The sequence below is a fragment of the Macrobrachium nipponense genome, chromosome 39 (genome assembly GCF_015104395.2).
Source record: "Macrobrachium nipponense isolate FS-2020 chromosome 39, ASM1510439v2, whole genome shotgun sequence".
NCBI lineage: Eukaryota > Metazoa > Arthropoda > Malacostraca > Decapoda > Palaemonidae > Macrobrachium > Macrobrachium nipponense.
This window is the reverse complement of record NC_061099.1, coordinates 17142449-17154948: the sequence shown is the minus strand read 5'-3', so window position 1 is coordinate 17154948 and position 12500 is coordinate 17142449.

The following is a 12500-nucleotide window of genomic DNA, read 5'->3' as shown; positions in this document are numbered from 1 at the left end:
ACAACAACAACAAAAACCATCCGCCCGCTTGCCTCTCTCTCTCTCTCTCTCTCTCTCTCTCTCTCTCTCCCTCCAGGGCGCAACTCACAATCATCAAATATCCCCACCTATGTGGCCACAAAACCACTAATGTCCGCCGAATCTCAAGGGACATCAAAAACAAAAACACACTTTTGAGCAACTTAATCACCAATAAAAAGAGAAAAAAAAGAAAGAAAGGAAACAATGAAATTACACTCACATCTTCATATGACCGGAGCCCAAACTTATATACCCATTGCAAGTGTGCGCAACTTACTCACCACAGCCAATAAACACTTCAATATGCTAAAAATTACACTTCAATTTCCCAAAACCCCGAAACACAACTTCACACAAACCATTGGCTAAATACACCGGCTCTGGCGCAGAGAGACACAGCCTCGAATTCTGGGACCCTTAACTCAGCAATAACACGAGTTGCCTGTGACATAATTACAACCCTTTTCCTAAAAAAATATGCCTAATCTAGCCATAGTCTCTTCGGAAGCGTACCTACGGCCAATAAAAAGCTTTTTTACCCGCTGCCACCACCTCTTGCCGAGTCTGTATGACTATTCGCCACTAGTTTAAACAAATGGAACGAACAGGCAATCCTCTTACCTCTCGTTGCTGGTTATCCTTCTGCAAAAGCTAAAAATGCAAACTGGGCTAATGAATCCTCGTAGATACAAAAATATACTTTTATTTCCCAAATTAGTTAAACATTAAATGGAACAAAATGAATATATAATGTAGTAAATAAAAGAACTAAGTCTGACCCTCAAAAAACCGTAAACTGTCATTCTACTCCCCTGAACCAGATTAAGTAATCTTTCCCCCTAAATCTTACAGTCTGATTAATTATGCATTTAAACAGTCAAGTCTTCTAGAGAACCCATTCTCTTGTATAATGCCATGAACCCATCTGAAATAAAGAAACATATTTATTATATCATCCAACATGTAAAAGATAATTCAATGAACGTGTACACACTACACCTCTCTCTCACCGGTTTTGGCACCTCAGACTATTGGGCCCCATACATTACACATCACGAACACACACACACAGTCACGCCTTTTGGAATGGCATAGCAACCGAGCTGCACCCAGTCTTATGTGATCCCCTGAAGGGGTCGACAAACTCATATCGCATAGTCACCAATTCTGACTCTTTTTCCAATTCAGCACTGTCACTAAGCGGAGGAAGCTGAGATTAACAATTCACCGCCACACCTGCTTTTTTTTAAGATATATAGTATATATATATATATATATATATATATATATATATATATATATATATATATATATATATATATATATATATATAATCCATAGTTTTTCAAGGTCACCAAGATGAATGGTGATATTCCCAATACCCTTTAAGTCCAAGTTCACACCCATAGGAAGGGCCGTGATAAGGGGTGAAATATGAAATTTCAAAAATGCTGGGCAATGTACGTGAGGCAACTATCTTAACATGAGAGAGAGAGAGAGAGAGAGAGAGAGAGAGAGAGGCGAGAGAGAGAGAGAGAGAATAGAGGGGTTTTAGGGAGGAGAAAGAGGGAAGGAGGTGAGGGAGAGATGGAGAGTTACAAGGATTACAAGGACTAGGATGTCTCAAAGACTTATTAGTCCATCCGAGGAGACATCATGTGTTCACTTACCTTTAAGAGTAGGTTTTACTGTTCATTCACAGTGTTCTAATGATTTTGTCTGTTTTTCTTTTATTATTCCACGTGTCAAATATCTTGTGTGTAAAGAAGTTCCCACAATAAGATGTGTTGTATCTCTTCAGCTCTATTTTGCATCCTTTCTCGTCAGATTTTCATTTAATGCAAATAGGTTACTGTCTCCTTTTGTTATACCTTTCAGCATTTTGGATGTTTCTATAGTTTTCCTCGCAATCATAGTGTTTCTAAGCCATACATGTTCAGGCTATCTAGTCGTCTTTGGTAACCTATTTGCCTGATGGATAGAATTAACTTTATGGCTCTTTCCTGTACCCTTTCTAGTCTACTTATGTCCTTTCTTAGTGTTGGTGACCAAATATTGTACTGCATATTCAAGATGTGGTTAAATTACTGATGTGTAGAGATGCAGCACTGTTTCCTTGTTTCTGTATTTGAAGTGTCTCATTATAGTATGTTCCACTAGTTTCTGTGCCTTCTTTTCAGTTTTATACATTGTTTTGTGGATTTTAAGTCCTTAGTAATAATGACTCCAACGTCCTCTTTTTGTTCTACACTATGTCATTCCCAGGCAGTATGTAGTTGGCATGAGGGTTGTTTGTTCCTATTTGTAACTCTTTACAATTATACAAGTTAAAAGGCAGTTGACATCATTTTGACCACTCTCCTATTTTCTTTAGATCTTTTCTTAAACTTTCTACTGTTTCTGGGTCTGCTGCATTCACACCTAGTTTGGTGTCATCTGTAAATTTGACTATCCTGCTAGTTAATCCTGCATCAATGTCATTAATATATATATGAAACAAGAGCGGGCCAAGGACAGAACTCTGAGGAACTCCACTTCTCACATCTGCCCAATTTGATTCTTCTCCGTTTATTCCGAAGCTGTTTTCTATTAGTTAGCCAGTTTTCGATCCAGTCTGCTGTTTCTCCTACAGTTCCTAAAGCTCTAACTTTTGAGAGAGAGAGAGAGAGAGAGAGAGAGAGAGAGAGAGAGAGAGAGAGAGAGAGTGTGTGTTTATTGCTTGTCGTTCAGAGTTTTCCATAGCAGTGTCTGGTTGGTCAGCTAGTATCTAATAAAATACGATGGAAAAACTTAACTGAATTCCATATATTTTAAATAAATGATACTTCAGTTTTTATCTAAATATTGTTCGGTTATTATATAATATTTTTGCTTGACTAAACCTGTTTTTTTTTTTTTTTTTTTTTTTTTTAGAAAATTCTGCTTACAGCTATTTTATCTCGGTTCTTTTTCCAAAAACACACCGACTTTGGTCTACCTTTGATTAAATATTACTTTCCATTTGCAGATTAATTTCTTTACTTATGATCTTCTTTTTGCATTTTGCTCTTATGTTCACAAACATTAAACTACAGAATTCGTTTTGCATCTGATTATCTCTACTTCCATATAGGTTAACTTACTCTGCTTAAATAAATCACTTGCTCACATTCAGCTTCTAATTTCTTGACTTTCCTTGTTTAAATGTCTTACCAATTTCCGCTTGAATAACTATATCTGTATGTTCTACATATTCCCTAATTACTTGGAATTCCCTTTTACCATTACTTAAAATTCAATGGCCCCATTCCATCTTACACTATTTTCATTCCGTCTCATACCCTCGTTTATCCACAAACATTTATTGCTACGTCTGTGGCCCTGTTCCAGAATCTGACAAACTCATAATATTCTGGTTTCATTTCAGATTCAGTCATTAATAATTGGAATGCTCCTTTCTGGTATTCGTTTTTATAATTGACAAGTATTTCATCATAGTTTCCTTTGGTACATTTGTTGTATGATCAGTCCTTGAAAGATATCTGTTTTCAGCGTCTGCCCCTGTTATTAAAAAAAACTGGAAATATTAAAACTGGAATATATACACACACACACACACACACACACACACACATATATATATTTATATATATATATATATATATATATATATATATATAATATATATATATATATTATATACATATATGTATATATATAAAAAAACGATAAAAAATATATATATATATATATATATATATATTATATATATTTATATTATATAATTTATTATAATATATTATATATACACAGGGTGTTTCGAAATTAGAGCCGCCCCCCTCTACAGCATAAACTAAAATTGATATAGACAAAAGCAAAAGTAATTCAGAACAGGTATTTATTTAAGTTTCTCTCTGAGTATTTAATGTTTTGTGTGTCTTCCATCTGCCTATACCACAGCCTGCATTCTCACTCTTTTCGCGATGACAGTTATATGGATTTTTATTCCAGTTTCTTTTAACAAAGGATTCATCTCTTTTAATATTTATTTAGCTATCCAGGAATGTGAAATGAAGGATGTGCCAGCATCCCTGGCCTCTCTAAAGGTTATAGCCGGATTCAGTCAATCCGTTTGATTTCCTCCGAGTCGTTAGCTATGGCTGTATCTAACTCCGTCACTCAGTCTGAAAATACAAGAAATGTAAAATGAAAAATAGCTTAATAGAAACTTAAGATAATATACTTGGAGATAGGCTATAGCAGAAAACTTCATAACTTTCCATTTGTTCTGTGGAGGGGGCCTCTAATTTCGAAATACCTGGTGTATATATATATATATATATATATATATATATATATATATATATATATATATATATATATATATATATATATATATATATATATATATATATATATATATATATATATATATATATATATAAACAATAATATTGTTTTCAGTTTTTTCATTAGTGTTTCTTAGGTGCTTGTGATAATCATCTTTTCAATATCTTCTTCCAATAACTTTAAAATAATGATAAGTCTTCTTCTTCCCAGCTGGTTCCCATTTTCATATGGGGTCGCTGTTTCGGATGAGCTGTTTCCATCTATTTCTATGCTGCGTTTCTGTCCCATCAATTCCCTTCTCATGTAAGTCTCCTCTCACACAGTCCTTCCATCTCTTTCTTGGTCTCCCTCTTCTTCTTCTTCCTTGAACCTCCATCCCCATAGTATGTCTCCCAGCGTGGTCCTCATCTCTCCTCAACAGGTGTCCATACCATCTCAGCCTCCCCTCCTGCACTTTCTTTGACACTTCCACCACCTTAGTCGACCCCCTTATGTAGTCATTTCTAATCCTATCCTCTCTTGTTACCCCAGACATCCACCTAAGCATTCTTATTTCTACCACATCCAACCTCCTCTCCTCTGTCTTTCTCATGCTTGCTGTTTCCGTACCATACAGCATTGCTGTTCTTACCACCGTCTTGTGAAATTTTCCTTTTAACCTCAGTGGTACTCTTTTGTCACAAAGAACTCCAGAGGCCGCTCTCCAGTTGTTCCAGCCTGCCTGTACCAAATGTTTTACTTCTTCCTACTTCCTCCAGCATTAACAAAGGATCCCAAATACTTAACCTTATCAACTCTCTTTATTTGTTCCCCACCGAGCTGAATACTTTCTCTATCATCCCCCTCATTGGTGGTTACACATATATTCTGCCTTAGATCTACTTATTCTCATTCCTCTGTCCTCCAATACTTGTCTCCATCTTTCCAATTTCCTTTCCAGATCTTCCCTGCTCTCTACGCACCGAACAATATCACCCGCATGAGTAAGTTTTGAAAATTTGAAATGGGAACTCAATAATTTGAAAGCAGCTATCTTGCCAAAGTAACCATTTATATTTTGGTAATCATATACGTTTCTGACGGGAAAATAGAACATTTTTTTTTATCTAATAGCCTGAGACAAATTGACAACAACAGTGATGAACATCCTTATTTTAGGCCTCACAATTTTACTCAGGCCTTGAGCAATTGAGATATTTCTCTAGTTTTTCTTTCACGTTAGCTCCATGAACATTAAAGATAAAATTTCTTTAACAAATCCCAGGCACCTATCTCAAGGAAAAAACGGTCAAGGTTACCAGGTAATTTTGAAAGTAGAAAATTTACATATCCACGAAATACCTGTTATATTGCCCTCTTTCTGAAGAATAAGACAGGCTATCCAATGCTCTTAACAAACTCAGCAAGGCCATGAATGTATAATTAAGGTGCCTCTCAATATGGAGGTTTCATCAACGCCCAAGATACAAAATTGAATATACTAAGATGGATGGGAGGATTTACATGTAGTATAGGAATATAATGCCAAGCTGAAAAACATTGATTATTTTCGTCCTGTCTTCTCCTTGTGCATTAATTTTTTTGATGAAGTGTATATATATATGATATATATATATATATATATATATTATATATATATATATATATATATATATATATCATTAAGTTACAAATGTTCTTGATTATCTAATTTGCTCAACTTCGGAATTAAAAATATTTTAATATGTTTAACCGAAGGGGAATTTTTTTAGTTGATAAAAATTCGTCGGCTCATGGGCCTGCGAACCACTGAACCGACGTACTACATTGACGTTCTTTACCCAAAAGGCTATCACAAGAGGTATAAGTTAAGTTAACGCCACCTCTCACCTACAATCCCTGTTGTGCTCAGGTATTCGTTTGCCGTTAAAGAGAGTACAACACACCTATAGTACATATATATATATAGATATATATATATAATATATATATATCTATATTATTATATCTAGTAATATTAATATATATATTATGATACTATAATATGTAATATATAAATATAATATATATATATAAATATATTATATATATATATTATCTATATTATATTAATATCTATTTATATATATTTATATTAATATAATAGTATATCTATATATATATAGTTATATATATTATATAATTATATAATATATAATATATATTATATATATATATAAGTATATTTATATAACATAATATATATATATATTATATATTATATATATATATATTGAATGTAAATCTATATATATATATATATCTTATATATTATATATATCTAGTATTGATATATATTAAATAATATATATATATATATTATATTATAATCATTAAGTTACAAATGTTCTTGATTATCTAATTCGCTCTACTTCGGAATTAAATATTTTAATATATGTTAACCGAAGGGGAATTTTTTAGTTGATAAAAATTCGTCGGCTCAATGGGCTCGAACCAGTGAACCGACGTACTCACACTGACGTTCTTTAACCCAAAAGGCTATCACGAGAGGTATAAGTTAAGTTAACGCCACCTCTCACCTACAAATCCCTGTTGCGCTCAGGTATTCGTTGCCGATAAAGAGAGTCACACACACCTATATATATATATATATATATATATATATATATATATATATATATATATATATATATCATATTATATATATATATTATATATATCTATATATATATATATATATATATATATATAGATATATATATGTATATATATGTATATATATATATATATAATATATATATATATATATATATGATATATATATATCAATATATATATATATATATATATATTACTTCGGAATTAAAATATTTTAATATATGTTACCGAAGGGGAATATTTTTAAGTTGATAAAAATTCGTCGGCTCATGGCCTCGAACCTACTGAACCAAGAATTCAGGACGTACTACATTGACGTTCTTTACCCAAAAGGCTATCACGAGAGGTATAAGTTAAGTTAACGCCACCTCTCACCTACAAATCCCTGTTGTGCTCAGGTATTCGTTGCTGGTAAAGAGAGTCATACACACACACACACACACACACATATATATATATATATATATATATATATATATATATATATTATATAATATATATATATATATATATATATATATATATATAAATATATATGTATATATAAATATAAATATATATATATATATATATATATATATATATATAATATATATGTATGTATATGTAGGTATGTGTGGCGGTGCTTTTGTAAGAGAGAGAGAGAGAGAGAGAGAGAGAGAGAGACCAATAAATTGAAGCTCGCGCGAGAGAGATAAACGAATAAAAACGTGAGAGAGGAGGAAGGGCTGATCAGATCTCTCAGCACTTTGATGTACTGCCATCAGCGCCTAGACAGGGACTGAAAGCCTAGCGGCTGTAATCCATGTAATCTTATTTTCTGCAGATCGAATCTTGAATACTGATAGAAAGCAGATTTATTGATAGATAGATAGATATATAAATAGATAGATAGATAAATAGAAAGATAGATAGATAGATAGATAGCAGGAATGTTTTTTTTTATTACGCTAATTATTACTTTTGTATTTAGTAATAAAATGGAACAGAATTGTTGACGTAAACGTGAAACCACACACATTTATTAACGAAAATGTGGATTTCCTTTTACGGTTAGCAGTGAGGCAAAAGAATTCTTGATATATTATAATTGTGAGTAATGTGTAGAAATCACATTGTATAAGCCATCAAATCACTTTTCAGTGCATTTATCATAATAAAATGAAGTCTGTATAAAACTAATTTTTTTCGCGAAATATAACATTCCATTTGTTCGAAATCTAATTATCATTTAATTGGGCGATCTTGTCACCTTTTCTTAATTGAAATTCGTAGCTGTATTAGTTTTCCTTCTTGAAAAAGTACAAATATCTCATCAAGCAGTAGTAGCGAGAGATAATTTTTTTTAAATATTCAACATTCCTCTGGCCTTAATTATCTTTTGTTCGAGAGTTAGATATTAGTGCAAAATTACCATTAATAGCTCAATGCATACCAAATTCTTAAGACAATTTTCTAAATGATCTATTTAATGAGTCGTATGAACTTACTGAAGCGTAATTGGCATAAATGTATGTTTTACAGAACTATCATTAAGCAAATTTTCCTCAGGACTAAGTTGAGAAATCGTGAATATGTATAGTCTTGTAAGAAAAATGCAATATGTCCAGATTAAGTCATTACACTGCTCTTCATTTCTATTATCTGTCATGACTCAATACAGATTATTTATATTTTAATTTCCAAACTTGATGAATCATTCTACGTAAGAAAGCGATAAACGATGAATATTATGAGTGCCAGTCAAATGCTCCAGGTAGGAGAGGCACTGAAAAAGAAAATAATGGAGCAAATGAAAACAGTAAAAAAAAAAATCTAACATAAAAGACAGAAATAAAATGGGAGAATGGTGTAGGGCTTTGTTTATTTCAATAGACGAAAATATGATTGTACTTATCAAGTGTAAATGTTATGAAGAGGAATACAAAATTAGATTTCAGACAGGGAGAATGCGCGTGCATATGCATACGCGACAAGATACACACTGCAACAAGACTCCACAGTTCAATAAACTCGTATATTCCATATCTTTCAGAGAGAGAGAGAGAGAGAGAGAGAGAGAGAGAGCACAATTCAATAGGCTCGTATATTCCACAGCTTTACCAGAGAGAGAGAGAGAGAGAGAGAGAGAGAGAGATTATGAATTTTGGAGAATGCGTGTGCATACTTGACAAGGAACACGGCGCAACAAGAAACCACAATTCAACATACTCATAGATTTCATAGCTTTAACAGAGAGAGAGAGAGAGAGAGAGAGAGAGAGAGAGAGAGAGAGAGAGGGGTGGATAAGTTAGGCAGCTGTCGTGTTTTCTCGTCGCCATGGTTACCACTAGATGGCTCCGATGTAGATCTCCCTCCCCTTTCTATGGAGATGCTATCGGACTTGGAAGTGGAAGTTATCACATTAAAAAGTAATTTACCTCAATTTCAGTTTAGGTCTTTAAAAAAAGCTGTTCAAGAGCCTATTTTGCAAAAGATCTTTCTTTTAACAGTTTTATGTATAGTCTTTGGATTTTAATCTGACATTTTACTTGCGCCCCCTCAAAGAAATTCCATGAATAACCATCATAATACCATTTAGAAATCCAGATATAATTATAGAGAAAAATGCCCATATAGCAGATTTGTTGAAAATGTCGCAAGACTCCAAGACTTCAAAGAGTAGGTCGACGGTGAAATGAACTTACAAAGTTATATATATGTATATATATATATATATATATATATATATATATATATATATATATATATAATATATATATATATATAATTCATACTCATATCCTTTTTCGTACCTTGTTGCATGAGTTCTTAAGCAGATATGGAATTGGAATTGCATTTTCCGAATGCCTCAATATCCAGGGTAGAAACTGGTACTATGTTGAAGCCTCGGCTGGATTCTCTGTACGATTTCAATATTTTTTTTTCTATTTTAAGACATAAATGGAATGTAGCAGATTGACTGAAGTATTACGTGTGAAAGGTCACTGGGTGTGGAACTGGAAAACAGATTGAGACCACCCGCACTTGAATTAGAATTTGTCTGTATAATAAATGACAGCCATTTTCTAGTATATGGTTTAATGCTAGGAATTTTATTTTGGCTACAATTAAGATGTGGGAGCGAAGAGCATATTCATTACTGCTTTCTACTGGCGTCATCTAAATTAAGGTGCATCTGTTTCATTTTCTATTTTCTCATATTCACTCATTTGTTATTTTCCTTACATCTTGTCTCTCTGCAGGCTGATTTCCCTTTGGATCTTCAAGGGTTTGTAGTTAGTTGTTTCTATCCAGACGGGTTTTGAGCTGAAGATTTAAAAAATGATGAAAACAAATGCTGTGTGAATATGACATTCACCAAAATGGTTCTAGGTATTTTGACTTCCAGAATTTTGACCTCGGTCATTTCACTCCCGGTAAACTGAAATCTGGTTTCGTTAACATCCGGTAATTTGACGCTAAAAATAAACAAAAGTGCCTATTTAGAAAGCATATTTTTTAAATATCTTAGGAGATCATTTGATTTTTTCGTAAGTTGAAAGCATAGCTTACATATTTGTCTTACTGAGGTTTATAAGTAACATCTCGTGGTTGCATACGAGCCCCTGATGGTATAAAAATATTTTAAACAACCAAGTTTCGCCCCACTCAGAGAACCCGAGGGGTAAAAAATTCGTAGATAACTTAAACTACACTGACGAAAGGCAGAAAACAAACGCTGATGGATCAAAATTTTATTGGAAGTGTGAAGCAAAGAGTTGCAAAGCATGCCTAAATATATTGACAGGCATGCCTTGCAAATCTTTACTTAACAATCCCTATTGATTCTGACCAATCAGTGTTCGTTTACTGCCTTTCGTAAATGAAATTTAAGACATCTAATAGTTTCTTTGGATCATGTCAAAATGAGCGTACCCACTGTTTTTTTTTATGGACAATTATTTATACCAACTGATTTATATATATATATATTATTATAATATATATATATATTATATATATATATAAATATAATTATATATTATATATATTATTTATTTACAAAACATACAGTATATATTAAATATATATTATATAATAATATTATTTATTATATATAATATATTATATATATATTATATTATTAATTATTAATTTAAATAATATATATGTATATATAATATATATATTATATATATATATAAATAATATATTTTATATTATATATATTTATTATATATATATTATATTATACACACACACATAATATATTATATAATATTTATATCTTTATATATATATATTATAATATATTATATAATATAATATTTATAATATATTATATTACAAAATTATTATTATATAATATATATTCCCATTTATACACATTATATTATTATATTATATATATTTTATAATTATATATATTAATATAATAATATTCTATGGTATGTATAATATTATGAATTAATATTTATAAAGTTAATGCAACTGAAGAAAATGAAAAACAAGAACTGCCTGCGATCTTTCGTTCTTAACGATCCTTTACTAAAGGCAAGACTGATCAGAGCAATGAGAAACACAGTACAGGTAAGCATATATAAACCGTCATTACAGGTTATTAACAAAAGGTCCAGATCACTAAAAGAAATGGAAAAAAAAAAACGCCCGTGAGCTATATTGAAAATTTAAAAGCAGCCACTGTTTTTCATTGCTCTGATCAGTCTTGCCTTTAGCAAAGGGTCGTTAAGACCGAAAGATCTCAGGCAGTTCTCTTTTTTCATTTTTCTCCGTGGTATTACCTTTATATAACTATACATAGCATCACGTCTTCAATATTCGTGATCATGTAATACATACATACATACATACATATATATAGTTTTGTATATATATATATATAATTATATATATATATATTATATATTATATATACATCTATTATATCTTATATATATATCTATAATAGTTATATCATAGGTAATATATATATACATATATATATTAATATATATTTATAATATTATATTATATATATATATAATATTATTTATATAAAAATTATATTTATACAAAAACATGATCACGAAATATTGAAGACGCGATGCTATGTATAGATAAAGGTAATATCACGATATTTTGACTCTTGGTAAATTGAAATCCGGTTTCTTTTGACACCCGATAAATAAATAGTTTATTTAGGAAAATATTCTTATGAAATAGCTAAGGGCATTTACATTATTTAGGAAAGAGAAAATGCATCATTTGATTGTTTAGTAAGTTTAAGGCTTAGTTATAAAAAAACTAATATGTAAAATATTATTTATTCAAGTATATATGAAGCATTTAGCAGGGGTATCTGAGCTCCTGGCGGTATAAAGACATTTTTTTATAAACATATCTCATACCATTCAGAGCACCCGGTGCCGCATGTAGCCTTATTATGAATAATTATCACATCACCAGGATTTATGTAAATTATTCGAGCTACAAATATCCCTTAATATATGAAAATATATTAATTCCGAGGT